This window comes from Podarcis vaucheri, assembly GCF_965113315.1.
Source record: "Podarcis vaucheri genome assembly, chromosome: 8".
In the NCBI taxonomy this organism is placed as follows: domain Eukaryota; kingdom Metazoa; phylum Chordata; class Lepidosauria; order Squamata; family Lacertidae; genus Podarcis; species Podarcis vaucheri.
The window spans coordinates 60775875-60793603 of NC_138766.1; the positions used below are offsets into that span (position 1 = coordinate 60775875).

Consider the following 17729-nt stretch of genomic DNA (forward strand, 5'->3'; position numbering starts at 1 on the left):
TGAAGTGGTCATAGTAATGATATTACTCTTAATATCCAGCCACAGCACAGACAAGATTCCTAACAGGGAACATTACCAATTGTAGTTTAGATTCTCATCCACTATGCTTCTCCAGCTCTAAGGCCAGGTTTGAAAAATTGCTTTAATTCTCAGGTACCAACCTTGTTCAGAGCTGGAAAATATTTAAAATTGCTAGGTATTGACATGTTTTGGCTTTCTGAAGTTCTGGTTTAAGATACCTTCTTGCAGGAGAATATATAATCAGACTGCTTAAACACCCTATGCCTTCGATAAATTAAAAATAAAATTGTTTTCCCTTATGTTGTACTAAAATTTGCAGTACATATTTTATATTTAAAGGTGAGAGTGCCATGCATGATACCCCTACAATCCTGAAGAATAAAGGTCTAATGGATGGGATGCATAGCAATATTAGCTGTCACATTTCTTTTATCCATGCAGATCACTTGCTTTAGAGCCCCCCACCCCCCCTTTAATTTCTTTTCCTGAGAAAAGGGTGGCAAGCACTCTGATTAAATTTGCAGATGATATGAACATGGGAGGAATAGTGAGCACTGCTGAGGCAGATCTAATATTCAAGAACAGAAAGGCAGTGAAAAATAAAATGAGCTTCCACAAGGATAAATGCAAAGTAACCCGCTTGGGAAGTTAAAATTAAAGGAGCATGTACAAAATGAGAGCATGTTGGCTAGACAGTGGTACTGAACTGCAGACAGATGTTGAGTTAACAGCGGCTGTAGATCTAAGGCAGACACTACAATACAGTGGTAAAAGGCATACTGGCAGTATTGCAATGAAAAATAAAGGGAGCAGAAATACCGTAAATAAAAAGAAAGCCCTAAATGCCAATAGAACATAAAATAAAGAGCCTTCAACAATGCACAGCTGATAGAATAACAGCAAATAGGACTGGGGGAACGCAGATGCAGAAGAAATTACTAACCCATATCAACATTTGGTGAAGTTGCCACATGAATATAGCACCCATCAGAGTTCCAGCGATGTCATATTTAGTGTCTCAGTGAACAACCAGTAGCAGTGAATATGGTTCTCATCAGCTCAGTGACAATGACTATAGGATACTGGGGTCCACTGCTCTATTTGATGTAGCCTAAGAAGCAGCAATTTTGGCTCAAAAGCAAAAACTGCAGTTAAGTAGAACACTGGGACCATTCAGTCACAATGTCAAACCATGGTTTTGTGTTATGTGACCAAGCCATGTGACTGAGTCCTGGGCAGACTCAGGTTTGCACAAAACCCCTTTGACGTCTGCTCAGCTGCTGATTCTTACTTCCTAGTTTGTTTGAACAAGCAAAGTATGGTTTGCTACAAACAAGGATAAGAAGTTTGGAAATGTAGGGTGTGAATTTAGGAGAGAGGAAATGGAACCATGCAAGTGTTTCTTCAGTTCATATCAAACTATAGTCTGCCACTGCCTCTGAAGGGGCCTGCTATTAGTGATAGAATAAGGCATTTATGGGAATATAATAATTGAGGAACCATAATCTAGGCCCAAGATAATCTAAGTTCAGGTGCGGTATCAAAAACTCAAAAGAGTTTTTGACGTCAGATAGAGGTAGAAGACAAACTAACACAGTTTACAAGAGAACCTGAATCAAACCACAGCACAGTGCAGATCAAGGTATTATTATATTTTCTTATTTATAGCTGCCCTTCCTCCCAGAATAGCCCAGAGCCAGGTAGTGTCATTTCTACACTGAGACACCCACAGTTTGTGCATGTATGTGTAAAGGATAAAGATGTCAGGAGATGCAACAACTGGTTGGACTAGATACCCTTTGAAGTTTCTTCCAAATCTACATTTTTAAGGATGATTGGCACAGACCAGTGAATACAATGGTCAGAACTGACCAAAATACTCTCAAAGCAAGGTTCTATACAGAATAGAATCTTAGAATTGTAGAGTTGGGAGGGACTACAAGGCTCATCTTGTCCAATCCCCTACAATGCAAGAATCTTTTGCCCAAGACCACAACTCTGAGATTAAGAGTCTCATGCTCTACCAACTAAACTATCCTTCATGGACATGTAATAATTAGAGGGTACTCTGTAAGCAAACAAACAAATCCTATTCCATTCATTCATTTACCGTTCCGTTCCATACATCAAACCACTATGACAAAGTCTTGATTACCCATTTCCTCCCATAAGGGTTTAATATCCTGCATTACTGCAATGTCAATGCCTGGCTAAAAAAGCATTTCTGAAACCATACAGCAGATTCTTCTCTTAGATATGTGCAGGACATGTATGAAGGAACTGAGCTAGTTACTGGATTGCTTGTAATGGAAATGTGTCTTGCCTGTATGCCTTGTTACAACTTGTATGTGGATTGTTATAAGGTTAACCTGGAGTCGTACCAGATGCCCTGAGGTTCATTAGGCATTTGTCATTGTTGATGTGTCTAACAGCACATCTCTCTCCTAGGGTGGGAAATTTAAAAGCTTTGAGTAGGTACCTCAATGGGAACAGCATGACTGACTAGAGGGGTCTATCAAAAGAGAGAGTGAGGAGGTGGGTAGAGCAAGAATATATCGTGTTTTGGGATGTCTAAGAGAAGGGCATGAAGGATAAAGTCTACTTGTGAGTAAGGAATACTAGTAAAACTACAATCTGTTGTTAACACTAGCCTAATAAGCCGCCAAAATATTGTAGAATAGGCTACAGGATCACGTTTATCCAATTTTGGTTGGGTTTTGCTGCAAAAGCAGTATGTTGGGTTTCAGTAATTTTGGGGTATCATTTTCTCTCTCTTTTTCACATTTATATGTCTGTTGTTCTCTCAGCTTATTCCAAACACTCCCATGCCTTTAGATTTAACCTCACACTATCCAAGGAGGCTCCAGAGATAGGGAACCTTGGGATGTTGCTTGCTATGGGGCTGCCTGGCAAATAATTACCGTATTTTTTGCACCATAACACTCACTTTTTTCCTCCTAGAAAATAAGGGGAAATGTCTGTGTGTGTTATGGAGCGAATGCCTGCGGGTGGCGGGGGGGATCTGCTGCAGCTGTGAGCAGAGGATCCATGGTTCCCCTTCCTTCCCTCCTCCGTGGTTACAAAGCATGGATCCACATGGATCCTCAGGATTTTTGCATTGGGCTACCCCAAACTCATTGTCAGATCACATGTCTGTGGCCACAGCATGAACCACAAAAATCATATATCCACTATTTCATTTAGAACATTTTTCCCTTGTTTTCCTCCTTTAAAAACTACGTGTGTGTTATGGTCTGGTGCGTGTTATAGAGCGAAAAATACGGTATTCACTTACAGTGGTACCTCAGTTTAAGTACTTAATTCGTTCCGGAGTTCCGTTCTTAACCTGAAACTGTACTTAACCTGAAGCACCACTTTAGCTAATGGGGCCTCCCGCTGCTGTTGCACCGCTGGAGCACGATTTCTGTTCTCATCCTGAAGCAAAGTTCTTAACCCGAGATATTATTTCTGGGTTAGCGGAGTCTGTAACCTGAAGCGTATGTAACCCGAGGTACCACTGTATTTGGTAGTGGAGATTACCTCAATTGAGAGTACAGGAGAGGGTACACTCTGTTGTTACCAGGTCTCCTTTCCCAGGCAGTACGGGACCCAGGGTGGCTGGGATGTGTCCATCACAATATGTATCTGTAAAATGTATATTTGAAGTGTGTAATACAACCATACATCTCACTGCTCCAAAGAGATGGAATAGTTAATAGTTTCATTTTAGCTCACTATGTAGGCCAACACTAAGCAAAAATATCATTCATAGTAAATAAAGGGTGGGGGGAGAGATAAATGCAGCTCAGGCAAACTTTGCTACACAGTGCCAATGGTATTCGGATCTTACTGTTATTTTTACACAAATAAGATAATGGGGGTGGTGGTGAGAAATAATGTGTGCATAGTTCCAGTTGAAAATGGAAACTGTTTTATATTGACACAGAATATTGAAAAGGGCTTTTAAATTCATCCACAAATTATTTTTAAACTAACAATTTAAAGTGACTACAATTAATATAAACTTTACACCTAACTCTGTAAATATTCAGCTTCTGGAAAAGTCTACAGTCTTGGATAAGTCAGGTTTTTCTCCCTTCTGAGAATTTGATATTATTTGAAATGGTAAACATCAGAAAGGATATTTAATAAATATTATTTGTAAGTTTGAGTTGCACCTAGAGTCTAAAAATGAAGGCAAAAATGCTAGAAACTTGTCTTACAGTCACTTTTAAAATCTAGCAAAGACATACACTACAAAAGAAGTTCATACGCTATCAAAATGTGGAACCACCCTTTTTTTTAACCTTTATTCCATAACACGGGAGTTCTTTGCCATTAAATTTACACTAGAAAGCCAATGTCAAGTTCAACCTTATAAGGATATATCGTTTGAGCCTGCTAGTCACACAAATCTTAGAATGCCTGGCATTTGCAACCGGAGTAACGCAGCAGTGGAAGTGCAGAAGTGCAGAAGAAATGGAGTATCTGCCCTCACTAGTCAAAAGATACCTAAAAAATTATGGTGGTGACATGAGTATTTTAAACAAGCCAATGACATTGAGGAGCTGTAGAGTCCTCACATGGTCCCATCAAATAGTCCCCAATACTAATCAACAGTTGCAAGAAGATGCTTCTGTCAAGGAACAACTGCATTCAGCCACTTGATATATTAAAACAAAAAGTCGTTACAAGTATCTGCTAACATCAGACAATTGCTTGAACATTACTCACTCTGTATTTAAAAGCAACTAAATAGTTAACAAAAATTTGCACAGACACGTCCATAGTGGACTTTGTGCTTTGTTTTCCCTAAGTTCAGAAGGTCTGTTTACTATGTTTTGAGTGGGTGGGAGTGTTTCTGGTGTTGTAATTCTCTCTAGTTATGACAAGACTACTTCTGCAAAAAAGAAGCAGCGTTGGTTGTTCGGAACGATCCAATTCAAACTCAGATCTGTATTCGATTTGAAATCCTTTCGCAGGAATCCTTTGACTCTTTAGAGCTTTGCAAAGGATACTGTACATAGTTGACAATAATTTGCAGACTACAAAAGGAGATGGAACTACTAGCTTGGAAACTCCATGGATTGTTCCCTTTGCTAGCAAGAAACAGATTAGATAGCATAATAATAACAACAGATAGTGTAATGATAAAATAATCATAGTAGCACACACACACACACCGCTGCTACTTGTAAGATTTATCCCATTGGTCTGTTTTAACATTTGGTTTTTAATTTAAAAAAATTAATTGATAGGTTTTCTGTTTTTACTAATGTATTTCTTTGTAATTATTTAAAGTTTTTTCTTCTTAATTTTTTTTACTGTGTTTTATGTAAACTGCTTTTGTGTTTTCCATGGTTTATAAATATAATCATAACCATAATGTGCTGCTTTAGATTCTATTGCTGTTGTTTTATAGTATATGTTTTGTTTTATTTTACTATTACTGTATTTCTGTTTCTACTATAAAACTGTCCTGGGAAAGTTTATTGGAACAAAAAAATATACAACGTTTGTTTGTTGCAGGTGGCATTTTCATCGATAAATATGATTAATAATTATTATTTTGTGTGGGAGAGTTATTGGCTTGGAGGGGGCTTGTTCTTGATTTTATTGTGTATTTTGAGTTTTTATCTTGTATTTTATGTTGCGAAGCCTATTGAAATGATTTGGCCTTACACCTGAGAAACTATTGAAATTAATATAATCTAGAGAAAGTCTAAACCTGGTACTGAACAGTTTTGTTCCCTTTTTAGCTGTATCATATAAATGCATACTTGAGCTGCTTTCCAAGTTTAAATTAATTCTAAACACTAATTAGTATTCCTTTGTTTAGGTAGGTAGCCGTGTTGGTCTGACGCAGTCGAAATAAATTTCAAAAATTAAAAAATTGTCCAATAGCACCTTAGAGACCAACTAAGTTTGTTCTGGGTATAAGCTTCATTGTGCATGCACACTTCTTCAGACAGTGTTCCTTTGTGTAAGTCAGGTCTTCCAGCCAAAAAAAAAAGAGTGTTTGTCTCATCAAAATTCCCCTTACGGACTGCATAAGGAGCTGTCAAGCTATTGAAATATATACTGAACTACTAAAATATTCAAGTGTAATGAACAGAGCAAGTAACACTTCTCAGAAGAGCTCAGACTTTGATAATCATATGGATGGAGTGTGTAAACATGCAATATCAGCATGAAACACTAGCACAAACAGAAGCATAAGCATCAAGGAACTTCAGCATGCTTTTCAAGACTTTCTGTCATTAGACATGAGGAACATTTGCCCAACCTTTAATGCAAAACTGCTGTAAGCTAAAGTACGGCCACACAATTTTCCATTACTTTTACTGTAAGTTTTAAGGAAATACTAGTAAATTATTACATTATTATTAAAGAAGGCAACAAACATGCCTCCCAGGGAAGAGCATTCCACATGTGAGGCGCCACCAATGAAAAGAGCCAATATTATGTTGCCACCCTCCAATGGAGGGGGCGCATGAACTAGGGCCTCAGATGATAATTCACGGCTTCAGGTTGATGCTTGTGAACTTTCAAGACTGATAGAAAGCAAAAGATATGCGGTCCTACGTGCCTGGATTACTACAAAAGTCTGAAAATCAAATACTCTTTATTTTCTACCTTGCACTAAGAATATGGCATTATTAACACTGAGCGGGCCATGGAATAGAATGCTAGGTTAAAGAAGCGTAATGTTGTGTATGTTTATTCAGCAGTAATTACTACTGCGTCTATTTGGAATAAGTGTATTCCTTTGGACTACAGTCTGAGGCTAATCTTTTACACACTTACTAGATGGTAGATCAGTTGAATAGGGTTTACAGTGGTGCCTCGCAAGACAAAATTAATCCGTTCCACGAGTCTCTTCGTCTAGAGGTTTTTCCGTCTTGCAAAGCAACCCTATTAGCAGCTTAGCGGATTAGCGCTATTAGCGGTTTAGCGGCTATTAAAGGCTTAGCGGCTATGCGGCTAAAAGGCTATTAGCGGCTTAGCGGCTTAGAAAAGGGGGGGGAGCGGAAAAAAATCGGAACACTCGCAAGGTGTTTTCGTCTTGCAAAGCAAGCCCATAGAGGAAATCGTCTTGCGAAGCAGCTCAAAAACGGAAAACCCTTTCGTCTAGCGGGTTTTCCGTCTTGCGAGGCATTCGTCTTGCGGGGCACCACTGTACTTCTGAATAAACATGCATAGTATTGCATGCATGTAACCTAGAAACATATACCTTGGCTTGCTCTAGAAATGGAGAGAACAGGGATTTACTGTTACAGATACACACACACACACACACACACACACACTACACACACATGCTTAAAGAATATAGGTACTGTCTCAGGAAAATCCACAAAATCTATAGGGAATTAGATAGGTTGCTGCACTCTGCACCAATAGCTATTCTAAAAACTTCTCAAATAGGAATACTACAGTAGTCAACTGAAGAGCTGTGAGGTGCAGGTGACTGACGCTAAACCCATTCTCTCTAGATGAAGGCACAATTAATCAGAGGAAGAAAATAAAATGCGGGCCTGGTTGCAGCTTATTAACAGCTCATTCAGAAGTAGTCTTGAGATGCAAAAACCTTAGAAAACCACATCAGCAATCATCAGCTGACTATCTACTTCTGAAGTTGGATTTCCCAACCCTATCACTTCTGTTTTGCCTGAAACTAACACTGTCCCCAACAAGATCTTCCAGGCACTGCTTAAGAACCAAAGCTGCTCTTCCCATATATGATCTTCACTGAAAACCAGAATTCTCATTATCATGCCACATTTAAAAACTCCACTGAGTCTTTCACAAGGCTTCAGATTGATCTTAGAAAGTAAGGAAAGAACAGAACCAGGATTATAAAATGTATGCCTGTGAATACAAGTTTCTAGAGAACCTGAAGAAGAGTGCTATTGTACTCATGTGCTGCTTGTGGGCTCCTCTATCAACTTGCTTGGCCAGTGTGAGAAAAGGGTGCTGGATTAGAGGAGCCTTTGGTCATCATCACCATCATCATTTTTAATTTGTATACCATCTTTCTATCTTACTCAAGGTGGTTTACAAGCTGAAGAAACAAAAAATGTACATCTTATAACAATCTAATGCAATACAAAAATGTGATAATAAAACATAACTTTAAAATAAGCAACCTACATCAAAAAAGTAACAATCTTTAGAATAGTATAAAATAATAGTATCAGCATATAAAAGTTAAACAGAAATTCACTCTTAACAGTTACGATAAGTAATTTCTAAACTATCATCAATAAAACAATGGCAAGCCACAGTACATAAAATAATACAACAAAAATCGAGAAGCAGATACTAGAGGTTGGAGCAAGGCAGGTGGAAGAAAGCCTTGCATCCTATATGATACAAGCCATGATTTTGAGCTCATAATCTTACAGCATGAGTTTTATAAAATTAGAAAAGAACAGAGCCAACACTCACACACTACTTTAAACCACAATTAAAAATAATGTCTGAACCCGGGCTTGTGGTTTACCTCTCTGCAAAACAGGTCATGAGCTTTAACCAATGGTTGTACTCTAGCAGCAGAACAGTCCTATACTTCTCTACTCAGAAGCAAGACCCACTGAGTTCAATAGGACTTGTTTCCAAGTAAGTACATACAGCAGTGGTTCTCAAAGGTGAGGCATGCCACATGGATGTGGCAAGAGATGTTGGCAAGTGTGGTGGCAAGACTCAAGGACAATCAATATTATATTTTGGGATTGATTCGTGTTCTTATGTATCTTCATTATTTTATACTTTTTGGGGAACCTATGATCATATTATAAAGTAGCTGTGTACCACGTTATAAATCAAGCACTGCTGGGAGTTATTTTTGTTTTGTACTGTTATTTCTTATCAATAAAAAAATTCAGCGTTGAATGAGCAATTTTTTTATTCTGATACAGTGGCCCAGATAAAAAAAGTTTGAGAACCAGTGGCATACAGGATGGCATCCTTAAAGGTTTCTCAGCATGAACCATTTTGTCTACAGAACTACAACATTTTCAATTTCTCCAAACACTGTACCTGCAACTTCCCAAATCAATACATACAAAACAGTTCAATGCACATATTCAGAGCAACTGCTACAGAAGGGCTACATGTGCATAGGAAGGACATTAACAATGCTTTACTACTAAATTTCACTTTCAAGGATTTCAAAGATTCATTTTCCATCTTCTGACTAATTACTTATTCCCTCAGAGAATTTCCAATTTTCATGAAATTTCTAAAAAATAATTTTGTTAACCTTCCCCTGCTTTCATTGTACTAAGCTGAATTACACATTTAAATCCTAGTTCCTCTCATTTTTTTCATATATATGGGGGGTTATGTATCACTCCTACTATATTCCACATTTGCATAGGTCTGTAACGTTTTTCTTATGGAAAAATAACAATAAAGATCTTTAAAATTATTATGTAGAAGTTTGTCAGCAAAATCATTATCAGTAATTTCTGTTTAAGCTTCCATCTCATCTGTTTTTCCTTCCACTTTTGTAGATTTTTAGTGTACAGAAGAATGCAGAATACTTTTGAGACTGTACTCATGTTCCTATGATAAGCCTTTAAGGCAACTGCCTGAAAGCTTTCAGCAGCAACTTTCTGGGACAGGTACAAACATGGCCAAAAAGCAGTGATTTGTCTCAGGAGACGTGTTTACAGGAATTAAATTAATCTTAGTACAGGCTTCAGCATGATTTTTTTCAAAAAAATTAAAAAAAATCCTTTGGTGTGTGAAATGAGGCCCATTCTGAGGCTAAAACAGAACTTCCAGTAGAAATTACAACTACAGATGTAATTAGCAGTCAATACATTCCCCCCACTTCTGATTACAACGCAGTTGGGAGAGTGAAGGTGAAACTAGCTGACTCATAAACCGAACAGAACATATAACCAGACTAGTCAAGGTAATTAAAAATGTGTGGGCATCCCTTAAAAAAAAAAAAGCTTGTATGGGAGAAGGACAATTATTGCAATATTTTCTCTCCTATGCACTAACAGCCTAATAAATACATGAAGATAAAATGCAGAACATGTACATTACTAGTCAGATTTGCCAAATATATAATTAACTTACTCAAACACTTTAGCATGGTTTGTCTTTTCAGATGGTCCCAACATTACACCAAGAAGCACCCACTAAAGACAGTAACATCTAGATGCCAGACACATTTATAAAAGAAGTCTTCTGGAAGAAAATGCGCTTGAAATCCACAATTTGCTTAAAATTTTGGCTGTAGAATTGGTTGTGTGTTATTTTTAGCAGCTGTCTTGCACGTATACACGCTCCTACAATGGTCTATTCATGCAAACAGTGTAACAGTGGAAGAAAGTCACAGCTCAGCTTCTACAAGTACTGATTTCTGGTTTCACCTATTGCTCAAAGAAACCACCCTGGATCTTTCACAAGTGTTCTCCTACAACAGTTACATGAGCAGGTGAAAGCAAGGTTATTAACCAGCTGTAAGTAAGGCACAGTAATTTCTCAGATCTCTTGATAAAAGAGAATCAAAACAACTCCTGGACTTGCAAATCACTAGGATTAGAGAAGACTACCGATGTTTTCAAATCATAGAATCAGAGTTGGATTACAGTATACAGTAAATGTTAGTTGTCCATTCATTCAGTTCAGAATGATCTTCTGTTCAAAGGTTAGCTTGGCAAAGTGGCCAGGAAATAATTCATTCTACAGAAGTGTAGGTTTTTTGCTTGTTTGTTTGTTTGCTAAACCTCTTAATGGTCAGACAAAAATTAGAACAACCTAATTGAAAATGCATGCTGTATTACTGATGTCTCCTGAGCACATGGTGTAATATAATCATAATAGTTTTGAAAGGGTGAGAGGCTGGTGGTATGTTAAATCATGCCATCTGTAGGTGCTTTATATAGTTCCATTTGCTAATATCAAGCCATAAGTTTACAGTACTGCTCCTATCATAACCAAGCTGGGGGGGGGTGTTACTATGTTTAATATTTTACCAACGCTCAAAGCATTCTTTTTGTTAAGAGTCGGATAGTTATGCAGAAAAATCCCACACAGTTTAAGAATACATACCTTGCGAGTTAGTAGTAGTTGTCTTTTTATGTTGTAATTCCATGTCCAATCACATTTACGTTCCAAGAGAGTGAACTGGGTTGTACAATGGAGTAACTACTTGTCATCCTCTCCCCTTAACATACTAGGAGCTTAAGTAGCTCCATATGTTTGCTGTTTAGTGATGTGTATAGTTGAGCAGAGCAATTCAAAGAAGAAAAATAAACCCTGTCTCTCAAAGTTCCTCTCATGATCTCCCCTTCAGGTGGGTCCCTGAAGCCTTAACTGCTAATAGGAGACTAATGGCAATCAGAAATTGGCATCTGATCCATTTTCTACAATACTTCAGTGTTGTGCTACATTGAGAGCATTATAGCAAATTTAAAGGGTGGATCAGATCTAGCCACCCAGTGCATGGGGCCCAAATTACACTACAGAATGGGTCCAGCTCGGACTTTGGGATCCCGGGACCTGCCCAAGGGAGTTTTGTGCTGATGTGGGCCTGAAGCTGCATGAAGGAAATGCTGTCTAAACACAATTCAAAATTTAAAAATATTTTAAAATGGATTAACAAACATGTGTCTATGTCAGGTACAGTTTAGAACAGATCTTTGTAAAAATTACTTGCTATGCTTTCTTTAAAAACAATTGTTAACTCAGTTACATTCTCACAAACTGAAAGGTCTATGGAATGGCAATATTGTTTCCAGGTAAATAATCCTATGGGGTGGGGGGTAGGTGGGGGGAAATCCCTGCTCACTGCAGACGCGTCTTCAATGCAGCCACCAGCAAGCCAACTTCATTTGAGTATGATGAATCTTTTATTTTCTAAATCAATGATGGTCTATGTTTATGAACCAGCGGGTAAAACTAAGTGTTGTGTATAAAACACAGGACTGTGCCAAAAACCTACATACATCCTGACATTACACTGCACCTTTTTCCACTCCTGTCTGCAACAGCCAATAGCACAAATAAATGTCATAAGAATCCAGATAACAAAGGGACCACAACTGTTTTAAAACAAATCATCTATTTCCACAGAATATCACAGGTGGTAGTGAACATCACTCTCACTAGTAAGTTGTGTGGATGTATTAATGATCCTGAGAATGTGAGCAACTACATGCATTCTCCTTGCAGATAATTACTCAATCCAAGTTAACTCCCATGATCCTCTATGTATCTGTGGCACACAGTACAGGAACCCCAAGTAATTGGTATGCCATTCTCTACCAGACAATCTACTGACTATGCATAAAGTTCCTAAATGGTCATGGAATACTTGCAGTGCCCCCAAGTTCATCTATGTGCTCATCCAGGCAAACATTCACAATTAAATGGGTCATGTAGAGCACTGCCACAAAACTACTGATGTCAAGGTCAGCATGCCTCTGAATATCAGTTGTTAGAAATCCCAGTTGGAGAGAGTGCTGTTCACATTATATCTGAATGAATTCTAAGAGTCATTTGTACCACAATGGATTGATAAAATAATATTAGTATTGTTTTCAAACAGCTCCTTAAAGACCTCTCCAGAATATATTCTAAAGGAAAAAACTGAACTGTTGAAGTACACAACCTGGAGAAGAGTACTAATGTACACATTGTATATCTCAGCATTACCATATTGCATGCTGATCCAAGTAAAATTTACAAATTAAAAGAAACTGTATTACTGCAAAAAATAATAATATAAAAATAGAACACGTCGCACAGGAAAGGAATGCATATGGATTCAAACATTTAGGAATGCTCATACTATGTAAATATTCTGAAGTACACAAGACCCATGCTGCAAGAGGAGGCTGAAATGTCAGCTTTCAGATCTTCCTCGTTTTTTTGACTCTTTGCTTTTGTAGAGTTCATGGTACCTATTTGTTCATCATCACAATCTTCAAATGTAAGCCAGCAAAATGCACAAAGTAAAAATGCTGTCAACACACTCTATGCAATTTGACGGGCTCAGTGCAATCTCCGTGTGATAGAAAAGAGCTAAAGAAACGGCTAGAGAGTTCCTAATTCAGGTCAAATAGTAATTAGCATAGTTTGTTCAGATATTAATAATGTAATATATAATAGCCAGCGATTGAGTCACATGATATTGTTCACTACTTTCTAAAGTAGGGCAAGTACTCCACACCAGTATTGCGGGGGGGGGGGGAGCAGTGTCACAGCCAGCCCAAATTCTTCCCCTCTGTCTAAGCAACACTTATTCTCTGCTCCATCTTTAAAGGGACAAAGAAATGAACACATATAGAATTCTCTAGTATATGCATTTATATTGCTTATTATCACAAGAATAGAGAGGGGGCCACCAATACACCCCAGGATTATGTACTCAATTATGCAGACTGTGTTGTATTTATGTTAAGGAAAGTAAAATCAGAATATCATTTTCACTTGTTAGGTCTACTGGGACCAGAGGCAGGCTGGGCGTCAAAACCTGTCCTGTAATAATTCCGATACCAACAGCCTTGTGTAGGCGGACTATCTTGCAATCTGTTAGCAGCAGCACCTTAGCATGAAGCCTATTTTTTCAGAGAACTACAAAGGGAATTGTACAATCAACCACTAGAAAAAAAACCCCAATGCCTTCGTCAACACCAAGTTGAAGTTGAAGAAGCCATTGATTTATATTATCTCAAATTAACTTTTGCATCTTTAGAGGTTACTAGATTAAAGGACAACGTGTGGGTAATCATGCTAGAAGCATTTTCAGTTTTGTTTTAAACCACAAAGTATAGCATTGAACAAGTTCATGTTTTATTGCCCCATTCAAGATGTAGAGTGTATAGAACTTGCAACCAGCAACATGATAGAGCACAAATGGTATTTTTGCCACTAGGGAAAGGTTAAACAAAACACTTCTCAAAGGAAAAACAGTTGACAGGAAATGTGATCTGCATATCCACATACCCAACAGTACTAAAAAAAACTGAACAGCTAACAAGAATTGCCTTGCAGCTTGACAGGAAAACTCACTGGTCAGGAAGCACTGAAAGTATTAATAAGAGAGCAAACTGCATATCTGGTGATGTCACGTTTCACATCAAAAAGCTGATGCTTGACCCAGATAAACATTTACTATAAATATTTCATTGAAAATTAAATCCAAAATAGTGAAGCTATTTTGCTTACTTCAAACCACAAATGAATCTAAAAACAATTCCACAATGACACTTTTCACAATAACTTCATGATTCCATTATATTCCTGAAACAACCCAGTACTCCTCACTTTGCTCTCTATACTTTCACATAAATTTGAAGCAAGAGAACTTGTGCACCAGTTTTGTTTGCCTAAGAACAGAAAAACATTTCAGGAGACCAGACTTTGTATAAGCAAAAAAGCAGTCGTCATTTTCCTGACCTAGTTCAAACTTAGATCCAACTCTGAAGATATTTACTATAGAACAAAAAGGTAACAGGTTTAAACTCACCTCTGGGAATAAATTGTGTGCCACTTGTTTTAGTTTTTGGAGGAAAAAGCATGAATATTAAACCACTACACTTACGAAAGAAAAAGAAAAATGTTCAAGTCAAAAGCAAACACAGATCTGCATGACCTCTCTCTCTTTTCCCGGGGTTAGGAAATCTATGAAGAAAGAAGAGAAATGAAGCTGTAGTGCAAGGCACATTGGCCTGGAAAATTGCTCATCACTTTCAGTTCCAGAACATGGTTGTGCAGAATCAAAACTAGGCACAATCAAAATCTTAAAACCTTTTATTTACACAATCAAGGAGGAAAACAAGACAAATGATTTAAGAATTAAAGAAAACAGTGTTAAGCAGTCAACTGGGGAGGGGTGGGAGCCACGATGTAAAAAGATGCTTCGATCAAGCTAATGAATAATTCAAATAGGTGGAATTTTCTCAGTTGATAACGCTGCACTGATATTTGAATAGCCAGCTTCCCTCGGAGTCCAAGTTGTAACAGAATTCAGGCCAAATTATTACTAAGAACTGGGACACTGTGGGAGGGGATACAACTCTAAGGAGAAATGCAAGTTGAAGAAAAAGACTAAGGGAGTCCTTCTCTGGAACCAGAGAATGCTGTCCAACAAGATTGAGTATAACAACATTTCTCTCACCCCACCCAAAGCAGCAAACAGCAACAATTATAGGCTAGAGCCACTACCCTGAAACTAGGACGCAAGGCCATTTTGCAATTAGACAGGGATGCAACATAAATAAATCCTAATAAAATTTGAACCATATTCACAATCCGTATCACCTGAGCGTGAATATAAATGAAAATAAAATGGAAGGAAAAAGTTCAAGATACAGTGGATTCTATTTCCCTCTTGTCTGATTATTACATTTCCAGAATAGACATACATACAGAAAATACTCCATTCTTTCTTTCTTGGTACACTGGGCAGGAATTAACATATAGATTCCTGTTAGAAACTATTCTTACACTAAAAATGTCCCAGGTAAAGGAATAAAGAGAAGCTGGGTTATGAAATGTGGACACGGGTAGCTGTGTATGTGTGTGTACATCTACACGCAGAGATCTACTGCTGCTCTACTAGCTACATTCAATTAACTGTTAAATAAGTAAATGCTATTATTAATGTATTTCTTATTTAGAAACTGCCCTTTATCCAAAGATCCCAGAGAAGTGTACAACATTGAGAACATAATTTACGCAGCATAATAAAAACAAAATACACAGCATAATAAAATAATGATTATAACAGTCTCTCTCTGCCCCCGCCCCCCAATTTAACAGGCTATATGTTATGTAATGGCAGAAGGCCTGGGTAAAGAGGAATGCTTTCACCTGGCACCTATATGTAATGATGGTGCCAGGCAAGCTTGTCTCTTTTTATATATGATATTTATGTTAAATTACTAGGCAAGCTTCTCTGATGAGAGCATTCCACAGACAGGGAGCCACCACAGAAAGCGCCTGTTCTTGTATTGTCACCCCAGGAACCTCCTCAAGGAGAGGAAACATCTGAAGGCAGCCCTGTTTAGGGAAGTTTTTAATGTCTGGTGCTTTGTTGTGTTTTTAATATTCTGTTGAGAGCTGTCCAGAGTGGCTGGGGAAACCCAGTCAGATGTGTGGCATACAAATTTATATTATTAATTATAATTAATAATTATTATCATTAACATGGAGAAGGGCCTTGGGTGACAATCACAGGTTCCAGGTCAGTTCGTATGGCGGGGGCAGTTCTTAAGGTATTAATGTCCTGATTAGTGTAAGCCTTTATAGATCAGCACCAGCACTTTGAACTGGGCCCATAAATTAACTGGCAGCCTGTGTAGTCGGGCCAGGATCGGTGTTATATGCTCAAATAATCATGCTCTGGTGAGCAACTTGGCCATCAAATTTTGCACCAGCTGAAGTTACCAAACAGACTTCAGAGGAAGCTTCATGCATAACACTTTGCAGTAATCCAACTTAGAGGTTACCAGAGCATGGGCCACAGAGGTTTGGCTATTCCTGTCGAGATTGGAAGCTCCTGCAGCCAATCGGAAGCCATGGAAGCCCTGTCGGACTTTCGGGTTCCAAAGAACACTCGCAAACTGGAACACTCACTTCTAACTAACTCTGATGTTGTTTCCCTAATTGAAAAGTTACTATCTTCATTGATTTAGTAAATGAGGAACATGTAGCTCTTGAGGTGTTGATGGATTCCCTGCTGCAGAAGCTCCTCCAAGCATGGCTAATGCTGAGGGATGATTTTAGCTGGAGCAGGGACGCAGGTGGCGCTGTGGGTTAAACCACAGAGCCTAGGACTTGCTGATCAGAAGGTTGGCGGTTCGAATCCCTGCGACGGAGTGAGCTCCTGTTGCTTCGTCCCTGCTCCTGCCAACCTAGCAGTTCAAAAGCACGTCAAAGTGTAAGTAGATAAATAGGCACCGCTCCAGCAGGAAGGTAAATGGTGTTTCTATGCGCTGCTCTGGTTCGCCAGAAGCGGCTTAGTCATGCTGGCCACATGACCCGGAAGCTGTACCCCAGCTCCCTCGGCCAATAAAGCGAGATGAGCGCTGCAACCCCAGAGTCGGTCACAACTGGACCTAATGGTCAGGGGTCCCTTTACCTTAAAACAGCATCCAGAAGGCCAGGGGTTCCCCATTACTGAAATATACCACCAAATTCAATAGGCACCACAACACAAATACAGTGGTACCTCGGGTTAAGTACTTAATTCGTTCCAGAGGTCCGTTCTTAACCTGAAACTGTTCTTAACCTGAAGCACCATTTTAGCTAATGGGGCCTGCTCCTCCTGCTGCTGCGCCGCCGGAGCACAATTTCTGTTCTCATCCTGAAGCAAAGTTCTTAACCCGAGGTACTATTTCTGGGTTAGCAGAGTCTGTAACCTGAAGCATATGTAACCTGAAGTGTATGTAACCCGAGGTACCACTGTATAAATTATGAGGTAGACACTGATTGAAAACCACTATATGCTGTTGTTAAAATTTGTATACCACCCTTCACCCAATGATCATAGGGTGGTTCACAACATTAAAATACAAAATGAGAACACAACACATTCTGAAACACTGGCCCAAAACCACAAGGTTTTTCCTGGGGGACAGGTAAGTATAGCCTGGAGGGATAAATTATACCTTAATGCACAAGTTTTAGAGTAAGCCACCATCAAGCTACCTCATGTGATTATTCTAATTTCCCTCAAG

The 17729-nt window shown here is 38.6% G+C and overlaps 1 protein-coding gene across 11 annotated transcripts in view; it reads right to left on the reverse strand.

The window, feature by feature from the left end:
• The window catches only part of NCOA2 (nuclear receptor coactivator 2), a 128079-nt gene that overhangs the window by 72898 nt on the left and 37452 nt on the right, over nt 1-17729 (reverse strand). For 2 of the 11 annotated variants that reach the window (XM_082233735.1, XM_082233738.1), the window contains exon 3: nt 14516-14670. The exons of the other annotated variants lie outside the window; for them this stretch is intronic. The gene's annotated coding sequence lies outside the window, so the exon portion shown is untranslated. The remainder of the gene's footprint in view (nt 1-14515; nt 14671-17729) is intronic. 11 annotated transcript variants of the gene reach the window in all.